The sequence below is a fragment of the Neophocaena asiaeorientalis genome, unplaced genomic scaffold (genome assembly GCF_003031525.2).
Source record: "Neophocaena asiaeorientalis asiaeorientalis breed wild unplaced genomic scaffold, Neophocaena_asiaeorientalis_V1.1 scaffold388, whole genome shotgun sequence".
Taxonomy (NCBI): domain Eukaryota; kingdom Metazoa; phylum Chordata; class Mammalia; order Artiodactyla; family Phocoenidae; genus Neophocaena; species Neophocaena asiaeorientalis.
Genome location: NW_020172738.1, coordinates 3,093,784 through 3,106,038, shown reverse-complemented (window position 1 = coordinate 3,106,038; position 12,255 = coordinate 3,093,784). Strand labels below are relative to the sequence as shown.

The window sequence follows — 12,255 nt, the reverse complement described above, 5'->3', positions numbered from 1 at the left end:
GCATCCCGGCCGCGGGGGACCCTGAATCCCGGCGAGGGGAGTGTGCGGAGTCCAGAACCGGCGGCCCTGCTCCCCCGGGGAGCCCCGGGTGGGATGGGGTCTGGGCGAGGGAAGAGCCTGGAGAGGGGGGGCTTCCTGAAGCCAGAGCCCATAGCCCTCTGGGGTCTCAGTCTTCCTGTCAACAGGGATCTCCGAATCGCCTGGGTCTTGACGGGCACTGTGCTGGGCCACGGAATTCCATTCATTCCTTCTAGTGGAGTTAACTGAGCATCTATTAGGCTCCAGCCCCTGTGCTGGATTCTGAGGATTCAGTGGCACAGAACATAAGTCAAGAGAATGTTCCCCCTCTCCTAAGCTTCATTCTACTTGGGGAAGACCGTCAGTGACAGAGGAAACACCTGAAAGGGCGCTAGGTCAGGTGGTGAGACATCTTGGCAAGAAAATAAAACAGGGGTGATGGGTGAAGAAAGGGAGAGGAGAGCTTCTTTGAGGGGGGTCCAGGTATGTCTGGGGTAAGAGAGGAAGATGGACCAGGTGAGGCATGACATGCGGGGCAGAGGATTGGGGCTCCTACACCTGGGTGAAGAAGGTAGCACAAGATCCCCTGTCCTCCATCCACCCTGAGATCTGCCAGGTGCCTCAGGAAGCTCTGTGAACCCAAAGATAAGCCAAGGGCCAACCTGGGCTCCCAGGCATGGAGGGTGGTGTGGGCCACTGTGAAATAACTACCTTTCCTAAAGAAGCCCAGTTCCTCCCACCCTCCTGACAGCTGGCCAAGGTATGAACATTCCCATCGTTTGGACGACACAGATGAGGCTTGTGGAGTTTAGGTGACCATTCAAGTCACACAGCCAGTGAGTGGCTTCAAGATGACTTGGAGGCTGGGGCTCTTACCCTACTCCTCTAACTGCTCTGACCATGGAAACACCGTGGGAAAAGGGCAACGTTCTGGGGCTGGAGGCTGGGGGAGCTTGGCAGGATGGGGAGGCTATGCTGATTCTGGAGGCTGATGAAGAGGGTGGGAGGAGAAGTGGTGGGAAATGCTCAGGGACAGAAGGAACAGCTAGAGGGGGAGGGCCACACCATCTGTGCGGGGAGCCCAAGGCTCCTGAGAGATGGGCCCACGGAGCAGCGGGGACTGGCGGGGGAGGGTCCCGAGGGCATACCACACTGCAGGTGCACCGCCTGGGTCCTGAGCTACTCGGGCACTACTAAAATCAACACCCCATGTCTGGAAGGTTCTGCCCGTGGTCATGCACAGGTAGAGTGATTTCCAGATATCAGAGCACTCAGCTCACCAGACCCTCCCAGAACTCTCCGAGGGACAGAAACCCGCATCTCCCAAGGCTTGGGGAGCACCAGATTCACAGAGTTGCCCGGAGGAGAGTCACATAGTGGCAGTGCCTATCCAGGGCACTTTTCCAGGCCTCTGGATGGCTCCTTCCACACCACACAGTTGCTGTCACCCACCCAGGCAGGTCCAGACCCTCAATGCCCTAGGAGCCTCCAGCAAAGCCACAGAGATGCTTCTGAGAGGCTGGTCTCTATCTCCCCTGATGACCACGGGACCCTCCCCTTCCTGCCGAAAAACCACCAAGACTTTCTCAGCTACTTCCCCGGTCCCTGCTACCTGCTCTGGACCTACCAGTACATCCCTTCTGATGAGGGGTTGGCATGTCAGCCCTACATGGAGATACATCTCAGATGCTCGGTCATGTGGTCTCTGTTTTGAGATGATATTTTTACTTTTCCGATAACTCTTCATGCACACTTCCCACACCTAGAAAAGTCCTGCTGACAATAATAGACCTTCTCAGCCTCCTAATTCTCTTTTTATAAAATCCCAACGCAAAAAGAGATGCACTTCATTACGAAAATCTAGAAAATCCAAATGTGCCTATTAAACCTCTCAGGAAGCTAAAACAGGACTATTCCGTTGCCAGGGATGTCTTCCGACTTGAGCTTCGAAACCATCCCTGGTTGCAGATGCTTCCGTGGAAAAGTGATTTTGTTTTAAATAGCAGCGGGATGAGATAACAGCCTAAATTCAAATTGCATTAGAGCGTGAAATCCTGTCTTCTCACCACCTCCGAGTGTAATTAATTGTTATGACTCAGTGATACAGCTTTCAGTTCAGAGTATGATGCTATTTAAGGAGAAGAGGCTTCGGCTCTGTAGTGATTGCTTTCAGTTACTAGTCCCACTTTGCAAACATATTTGGTAAAGCAGTGTTTAAACTCAAAGGACACTCCTGTTTTCATTACCTTTATGCCGGGAATCAGGAAACTAGGGCAGGGGAAATGAGAGTGGAGGTGGAGCCTGGTAGAAGGTGACAAAAGGAACAACCCTCCCACCAACAGTTTTGCTCCCAAGCCTTCCTATTCAGAAGGAACCTGTAATAGAGGGTGAGTGCAATAGAGACATCTACTGGTCAGAGCCGGGACGTGCATCCTGATCTCTCCCAGTCCCGTTTTGGGACGTGGCAACCTCAACCTCCTAGTGAGTCTGAAAGTGTAAACAGGTTTGTTCTGAGCAAGGAACGGTTGCTGAAATAAGCAGGAGTTGTTTTGGAGCAATGAGTAGAAATATTAGGTACACGAGTACGTGCGTAATTTCATGTACTTAATCCCCTGTAATTATCTAAGCAGGTCTAATCTTATTAAAAAATACCATTTCAAGGAAAAGGACCACACACACACACACACACACACAAATTGGCAAGGCCCAGGTGAACTACAAACACAACGTTTTGTCCAGAAAAAGAATTCCAACCATCCCCAGAAATTTTTGTAAGCCAAATTTAATCTAGTTCATGATTCTGAGTCCTAAGGTAAGCAACCTAGATGTCTACATCAGGAGAATGGTGAATTAAATTATGGTCCAGCATATCACAGGAATATTAAAATATTAGGCAGCCATTAAAGAGGATGATTATGAAGTTGCATTGCAGCTTTAAAATGCTTATGATATGATTATAGATTTGTTTAAGCTACAGTGTACATAATTTTAATACATTTATAAAATATTTATCAATTTCAATAAATATGGCAAAGGACCTAGGACAATAAGGATACAGGCTGAATCCCAGCCTTTGAACTAGGTGAGGACTTTTGGCAAGTCATTGACCTTGCTGAATCTCAGATTTCTCATCTGTAAAAAGGGTGATAATATCACATGGTACTTAGAGTCATTGGAGGCCATGAATGAGTGAATGTGTACAACATGCCTGGCACATAGTAGATGTGCAGAAAACTTTAGTTTTCATCCCATTACTTTTCTATTACTGAATGATCAAATTCTCACAAAGTGGCCCATGTTTCCTGTGGTCCAATCATTTCCATTTGGAATGTTTGTGGACTTCAATTATTTGATTTAGTTTTTCACATAAAAGTGATAAACCATATTAAAGCTCGTTTCCATTTTTAATTTAATCAGAAGGTGAAATTTATTATGGTCACATGTTTAGCAGAGCAAGTACTAGAAAGTCCTTCTGGTATCATTAACTTCATTTCAAAATCACCAAAACAGCTGTAGATGAGCCATATAGAAAATTCATTAAACCATTTAAACCTCCCTATAGTGATGGAGCCACTGGCTCTTGTCCCTATGTACTGATAGGCATTCGTAAGGGTGTTCAGATAACCCTTTCCCTCCCTCAAAAGGAAAACTTCACAGTTGTCTTTGCAAACTGGGTTAAAAGGCAAATGGGGCAGGACTACTTAACACCCAGGATGTGTGTTGTCATTCTCCTACTCAGGACCTCCTCATACCCTCACCAGCCTTAGAAAAGTGGCAGATTATTTTCAAAGATGGCCACAAACATTCTGCTCCTCTCAGAAGCCATGCCCTTTGCAGTGTGGCTTGCCCCTTTCTCCCATCGTGAGATGGAATTTATCTGCAGCCTTTGCATCTGTGTTGGATGTGTGACTTGCTTTGATCAGTACAATGCACCAGAAGTGACACTGTGGCATTTCTAAGCTTGGGTCACAAAACACATTGCAGCTTCTACTGTCACCCTCTTGGAACTGAGGTCATGGCAGGAAGAAGCCCAGACTAGCCTCTTTGAGATGATGACCCTGTAGAGGGAAGCCAAGTCAAAGTGACAGCACATGAGTGAGCTGATAGCCCGGTCACACCACTCAAAGACAGCGGCCACATGCGTGACCCAGGTGAGGCCAGCAGAAGAACCACTCAGCTGAGCACAGAACTGCTGACCCACAGAGCCCTGAGAAAATAATACGGTTGTATTGTTCTAAGCCCTAAGTTTTGGGGTGACTTGTTAGGTAGGGGTAGATAATTGATACAGAAAGCATCACTAATACATGTTAGTCTCCTACTAAACCTTACATCTTTCTCAGTATTTCCTGATTTATCAGAGTTGGCGCAAACATGAAGCCTCATAGTCTGACATAAAGCCTTATTTCCTTTTTCGTTTGTTTTACTCTTGCTCTCCCAATTTCCTAGTTCACACCCCTGTCCTACTCTCAGATTGTGTGGCCCATGCTGCCAAGCCATGCCTGCTAATTTTTCTAGTAAGTCCTTCTGAAAGGAAGATGGGAATTGGGCCGTGCTCCAACCATATTATGATCAAGGTGGCTTCTTTCTAGCACAGTTTGCAATGAACATGAAGGTACCTGCTTTTTCAGAGCCCTTCTCATTCTCTCTGAGACACTGTCTTCATAAATAACACCCTGCCCATCTTTGTAGATCAGTAAATACAGCTCCTTTTCCAACTAGAGCCTGGGGAAGCTGAGAACGGCATGGAGGATGTGCTCAGACCTGTTTCCACCACATTTAGCCCAGAAAGGGGCAACTCTGCACTCTTATTGTTCTTTGTGGCCTGATTTCTAAGGGTCTTTGTTGCCCTGTACCTCCATCCTGACTCACTGATTACCAGTATGATCCCAATACTCTCTCATGGGGACTGGTGTGAAGCCACAGCTTCTGCTATCTTCCCACCTCACCACTTCTCCACCTGAGCTGATTTCACACCAAACCAATCTTTCTTTGCTTCCATTTTTTTTCTCTCTCTCTTTCTTCCCATTCCCATCATCGAAGCCAAGAATTACTGTCCTCAAACCTATAGGAAATGTGCTGGCCATAACCGGTAGAAATTAGGTTATCTAGAAAAGAACATCCACAAAAAGAAAGATACCTCTGGATCTGTCTTGGCCTTTGCTTAACTTGAAGCCCAGGTGCACTTCTGCAAGTAAAACCTGCTCTGTTGGACAGGGCAGCCCTTCTTGCCGAGATTCAGAGATCACTGGGGACTGGTAGAGATCAAGTCAATGGCCTTATGGATGGGGAACTGGGAGTGAGGTAAAGAGGAAACTGAATCTTCACCTTTAACAAACTACCTGGAACTGCAGGTAGAGCTGCAGAAATCATGGCTGTATGTTCTGTGTTCTTTTTTTACTGGTCATATTGTAAGAGGAAATCAAAAGGAGCAGGAAATCATCAAAGACCTCTCTGCAGTGTAGACGACATTCAGGAATGATTTGTTAGTAATGGTGTAGTACATGTTCTGATGTACCGTCCTCCCCCTTCAGGATCACTGTGTTTATGGCCTCAGCAGAGAGGAGTGTGGGCCAAGGTTGGGAGCGTCAGCCAATGGCCCACGGCTGAGTCCCCCTCTCGGCATTGCCTGTAGCCAAAGGAAGCCGACTTGCCCAATATATACCCTCCCTACGGGCAGCCCACTTCCAGTGTGGGGTTCACAGACCTCAACAGGGGACAATGGCAGGAGGCCATCCCAGCATCTACTGTGGGATCAGCCAAAGCCTTGGTTGCAGCTGCCCCACAATGCAATCTCTCTTCTTGTCCAAACCTGTTTGCTTGCAAACTCTAAAGTGGGAATTTGGGAGCCAGACCACCCACTGGCTGGCAACAGACAGAGTTCCAATCATCTCTGGACGCTGTCACTGGGGGGTTGTTAAAACTGTAACTGGGGGTGAATGAAATGGGATACAAACGGAAGGGAATGCGCTGATGGGTGCAGTGTCTCGGGCATTAGAGTGTTTTAAGGGAAACAGTAATTACAAGGATTATGGAATCAGATGGCTGTTGCTGAGTGTCGTGGATGCACTGGAGACAGACAAAGAAATACAGCTGGTGATTATGGCCAAGGCGCCTCCTTCCCAGCATATAAAGAGACTCACATCTCCTGCATCTAAGTGGTGGAGAAAGCTGAGGATCAGACCCGGGAATGAGTTATATGTGGAGTAAAAGCTCCAGGAAGACTGAATTCTCCACTCCAGAAAGTGCTGTGCCGAGTTCAGGACGCTGATTGGGAGGGAGAGAGACCCTGAGGCTTGAGATGAGAACACAGATTGATGGATGTCTTTGGAGATCTTGAATTCCCAGATTCCATGACCCCTCTGAACTAAGAGAAGTGCTGCTCTCCTTGCTCAAGATGTATTAAACTCTGCTTTGCAAAGTAACTATTTCAATGTAATTGACTTTTATAGGACACTGCAGGCCACAAAAGCAGAATATACATTCTTTTTAAGCGCATGTGAATATTCCCATATAGACAGAGCATATACTCATATACACCCATATAGACAGAGCATATACTCATATACTGCTCCATAACATAAGCCACGGTAACTTTCAAAGAACTGAAATTGTATAGAATATGTTCTCTGGCCATAACAGAATTCATTTGGAAATCACTAACAGAAATGCCTGGAAAATCTACAAATATTTGAAATTAAACTACACACTGTTAAGTTATGTGCGGATCAAAGACGAAATCACAAAGGACATTTTTAAATATTTTGATTAAAGAACAAAGAACATCAGCCTATCAAAACTGTTGCATGCAGCTAAAGCAACCTTAAGAGAGGAATATATAATCTTAAAGGCTTATATTTAGAAAGGAAACGTGTAGAATCAATTATCTAAGCTTCTACCTTAAGGATCTAGGGGAAAAACGTGGAGTCACAGGGACTCTCCAACATTTCTGCCGGGGTAATAAAATGGAACAACCATCTCAGAAAACAGTGTGACAGTTTCTTATAAAGTTGAACACATGCTTATTGTATGACTGAGCAATTCCACTTCTAGACATATACCCAAGAAAATGAAGACCTATATCCACACAAAAACTTGTACACAAGTGTCTACAGCAGCTTGACTTATCATAGGCCAAACTGAAAACCAAATATCAATCAGCAGGTAAATGGTTGAACATATGGTTTATCCTTACAGTGAGATACTTCTCAGCAGCAAAAAAGAACACACTAGAACATGCAGCAACATGGAGGCTCTTAAAAATGCTCTGCTGAGCAAAAGAAGTCAGACACCAAAGAGTATGCATGATATATTCCATTTACATTAAGTTCTAGAAAAGGCAAACCTTACCTGTAGATGTATAATGACAGAAAGAAAATCAGTAGTTTCCTAGTTGGGGGTGGGAGGGCAGTAATTGAAATCAAATGGATATGAGGGAACTGTCTAGCATGAAGTATTCTATCTCTCTCTCTTTTTTTTTTTTTCGCGGTACGCGGGCCTCTCACTGTTGTGGCCTCTCCTGTTGCGGAGCACAGGCTCCGGACACGCAGGCTCAGCGGCCATGGCTCACGGGCCCGGCCGCTCCATGGCATGTGGGATCTTCCCGGACCGGGGCATGAACCCGTGTCCCCTGCATCAGCAGGCGGACTCTCAACCACTGCGCCACCAGGGAAGCCCCTCTATCTCTCGACTGTGGTAGTGATGAGTCAAAACTCATCAAGCTGCATACTTAATACATGTGCATTTAATTCTATGTAAATTAGACCTCAAAAGAGTTTATTTAATTCTTTTTTAATTTAAGTGATAGCTGCTGCCCAACTACTTCTGATTCCACATGCCCAGAAATCTGCAGTGAAGGGCAGGATTTACTCTGCTGCAGAAGTAATTGACCTGTATTATCAAGAGGAGATAGGGCTGCTCTTACAGGTGGGGACAGAGAGGGATAAATCGTGGTGTCCATGTGTCTCAGGGTGTCTCTGAGAACTCCTCTGCCCAGTTTTAAGAGTAAATAGATAAATGCAGCAATGGTGGCCTGAGAGGGACTTGGTGATCAGGAGCTGAGATTCCCTCAAGTGCGATGGTCTGGGTCATCTCACCAATAAGCCACTAAGCCCAGCTGAGTGGCCAGCTCAGGATGAATGAATCTGGAACAGGTTGTAGTGGAGGGAAATGATGAGCATCAGTTGGGCCTTCACTCCAGCTGCATTGATGAGGCTGTACTTGGTCTCACTAACCTTTCTCTGGTGGCTTCTCCAGGTCAAGAGACCTACCAGAAACCTGGAGGTGCTATTCCCAAGTGGAGTGAACTTACTGGGAAGGAAGTCGAGCTGAGCCTCAGTGGGGAGGACGGTAGTGGATGCTGTGTGCACAGAATCCCTGACGTTGCTCCTTCCACAGCTGGGTCCTGCTCTCGACTCTGCCCTCAGCCAAAGGAGGCTGACTTGCCCAAGGCTGTGCCCCCTCCCTGGGACAGTCCCCGGGCAATGACCGGTTGATGCAGGGATACAAAGGTCTGTCTCTATGTAGGGGGGGTTGGGGGAGCCTCTGAAGAGCCATCCCAGCTCCATCGCTCCCTCCAGGTTCAGCCAAGGTTCTATTACAACCCCATCACTGTTCAGCATCTTCCTTTGCCCAGCCCCGCTTCCACCCCCTCCAGGCATGGCTCCATAGAGAACTTCCCAGCAAACCCCCTGCAAATAAACCTCTGCTTCAGTCTGTCTCCCAAAGAATCTGGCCTGAGATGTGAGACAACCTTGGAGTTACAAAAGGGTAAAAATCTGGGTTTCATGAAACTGATTTCCCCTTGCTGCATATGCATTAGCCCTTATTGCTGGGGTGGTATCACAAGTCCTTTCCTGAACCTACAACTCTTTCTGCCCCCTTCCTTTCCCTCACCAAACAGCATCCAGGACCCAATTCAATATTTCACAGATAATATTTCTGGAAGCTTCCAGAGATTTACATTTTTATATGATGTGCCTCTAACACTGTCCTATTTTATGTTTTCAAAACAATTTATACTATTTGCTCTTTTTTATCACAGGAAACATCTCCGTTATTTAATTACAATGAAAACCATGAATTTCCAAGGTCGTTAAAGGAAGCAGTAAAGGGAATAGTCAACAAAGGGTTAGTATTGCTGGTAGGAGTTTTGGGGGGATGGCTGCTCTATAAAGGGAATATTTTTGATTACATGTACTTGTAATCGTGTAGATTCAAGTTACAAAAGAGCATCTTTCTGGTGCTCACTCCTAGAATAAGGAGAGAAATAGTGATAGTGTTGTCTAATCGCCCTGAGAGATCATCAAAATCACACTGTTTCACAGGCTTACTCACGGACCCCTGGGACAGTGGATGCACCATGGCAGCAAGATCCTTTGGTAATGAGACTATCTTTTGCAAATGCAGAAGGCTGGACAGTAGTCTCCACCTTCAACCTGTTACCAACATAGGCTTCCAGAGAAATTAAAAGACTTTTAAGGTTAACCATGAGGATTTCCACATCTCATAAACCATAACAGCAGTGAAGCACTAACCTCTAAAAAGTCACTAGGAAAAACAACCTTCATTGTTTGTGTTTGATTATAAAAAGTCATACATGCGGAATTTTTTTTTTTTTTTTTTTTTTTTTTTGGCGGTACGCGGGCCTCTCACTGTTGTGGCCTCTCCCGTTGCGGAGCACAGGCTCCGGACGCGCAGGCTCAGCGGCCATGGCTCACAGGCCCAGCCGCTCCATGGCATGTGGGATCTTCCAGGACCGGGTCACGAACCCGTGTCCCCTGCATCGTCAGGAGGACTCTCAACTACTGTGCCACCAGGGAAGCCCCGGAATTGTTAAAAGTTGGAAAAATGCAGAATATTATCAGGAAGAAAAGAAATATTTCACATAATTCAGTCAAACAAAGAGTGCCATTTTTTTTACATTTGGAGTTGTTCTTTCTAGGCATTGAGACAGTTAAACAGATAGAAGAATAATTAATATAAATATTTAGTTTAGTTTATACTATATATGCAGTTCTGAACCCTGCCCTTTTCCCTTCGTGCTGTACACTGTACATGGGTAAATACTCTTCAGCTGAAGCCCCGCAGAGGCTAAGCCTGCACAGGCCGACTGAGTAGAACTCGCCCTCGAGATGCAACATTACAGAACTCGCCCTCAAGATGCAACATTACAGTCCCATTCTGGGAGTTACCGTTCACTTCTGGACACCCTGACACATAGACAAACACAGTACCAGAATATTAACTTATAATAATATTTTCCCAATATTATTCTTCCTGTCTTTTCCAAAATATTCCTGTGTTTATTTCTCCTAGCTAAAACTCCATTCCATTCAAAGTGGGAAAAGTAAAGAACAAAGCTGAGCATACCATAAGATCTCATGAGGTCAGAAATGTAGCCTGGGGGCTTCCCTGGTGGCGCAGTGGTTGAGAGTCTGCCTGCCGATGCAGGGGACGCGGGTTCGTGTCCCGGTCCGGGAAGATAAAAAAAAAAAAAAAAAAAAAAAAGAAATGTAGCCTGGCTCTGGTAGCTAGGACATCTGTTTGGAGCAGGGTTGGTTCCCTCGTCATTCAGGAAAGAAACAAAGGAGAGCACCTTGACCACCCTCTTTCCACCTCACCACTTAGGTTTCTCTGCTTGCCCTAACTCAGGGTTTTCGACACATTTTTCATAGATGTGAAGTCAGTTTAGTGAGTCACGATCAGCATTTTAAAAAATAAATGGGATCATAAAGACAAGAACAGAAAATATCAAAGAGGCCACACATACTAAAGGTAAGCACTGCTTCATGAAACATGTGTTTTGGCTGTATGTGTGTACACATCCAAGCATGTGTGTGTGTACATAACACATCAAGATGTAAAATGTATTCCTGCTGTGCATCATGAAAGACACTAACATCTTTCCCCCAGAGTCTGCACAACAGTTGAAAGATACCTCTTTCAAAAGAGTATTACAGGGCTTCCCTGGTGGCGCAGTGGTTGAGAGTCCGCCTGCTTATGCAGGCGACACGGGTTCGTGCCCCGGTCCGGGAAGGTCCCACATGCCACAGAACGGCTAGGCCCGTGAGTCATGGCCACTGAGCCTGCGGGTCCGGAGCCTGTGCTCCGCAACGGGAGAGGCCACAACAGTGAGAGGCCCGCGTACTGCCAAAAAAAAAAAAAAAAAAAGCTCAGAAACAATAACCACCCCAAATAGCAATCAGAATCTGTGGTGCCCAGATTATGGTCTCTAAATAATATTTCTAATTACAGCAACCAGAACTCCTTAAAAAAAACGGCTGATCAAGGAAATGTACAAATGAACCTGGAACACCTCGTCAAACCAGAAGACAGGAAGATGGCGGAAGAGTAAGATGCGGAGATCACCTTCCTCCCCACAGACACACCAGAAATACATCTACACGTGGAACAACTCCTACAGAACACCTACTGAACGCTGGCAGAAGACCTCAGACCTCCCAAAAGGCAAGAAACTCCCCACGTACCTGAGTAGGGCAAAAGTAAAAAGAATAAACAGAGACAAAAGGATTGGGACGGGACCTGCACCTGTGGGAGGGAGCTGTGAAGGAGGAAAGGTGTCCACACACTAGGAAGCCCCTTCGCGGGTGGAGACTGCGGGTGGCGGAGGGGGAAAGCTTCGGCGCCGCGGAGGAGAGCACAGCAACAGGGGTGCGGAGGGCAAAGCGGAAAGATTCCCGCACAGAGGATCAGGGCCGACCGGCACTCACCAGGCCGAGAGGCTTGTCTGCTCACCCCCGGGGCGAGCGGGGCTGGGAACTGAGGCTTGGGCTTCGGTCGGAGCGCCGGGAGAGGACTGGGGTGGGCGACGTGAACACAGCCTGCAGGGCGTTAGTGCACCACGGCTAGCCGGGAGGGAGTCCGGGGAAAAGTCGGGACCTGCCGAAGAGGCGAGACTTTTTCTTCCCTCTTTGTTTCCTGGTGCGCGAGGAGAGGGGATTAAGAGCGCTGCTTAAAGGAGCTCCAGAGACGGGCGCGAGCCGCGGCTAAAAGCGCGGACCCCAGAGACAGTCATAAGACGCTAAGGCTGCTGCTGCCGCCACCAAGGGGCCTGTGTGCGAGCACTGGTCACTATCCATCCCTCACTTCCAAGGAGCCTGTGCAGCCCGCAACTGCCAGGGTCCCGGGATCCAGGGACAACGCCCCCGGAAGAACGCACGGCGCGCTCCACGCTGGTGCAACGTCACGCCGGCCTCTGCCGCCGCAGGCCCGCCCCGC

General features: G+C 47.3%; 1 protein-coding gene across 1 annotated transcript in view; it reads right to left on the bottom strand.

The window, feature by feature from the left end:
* The window catches only part of PID1 (phosphotyrosine interaction domain containing 1), a 311,639-nt gene that overhangs the window by 245,326 nt on the left and 54,058 nt on the right, over window positions 1–12,255 (bottom strand). The window lies entirely within an intron of this gene.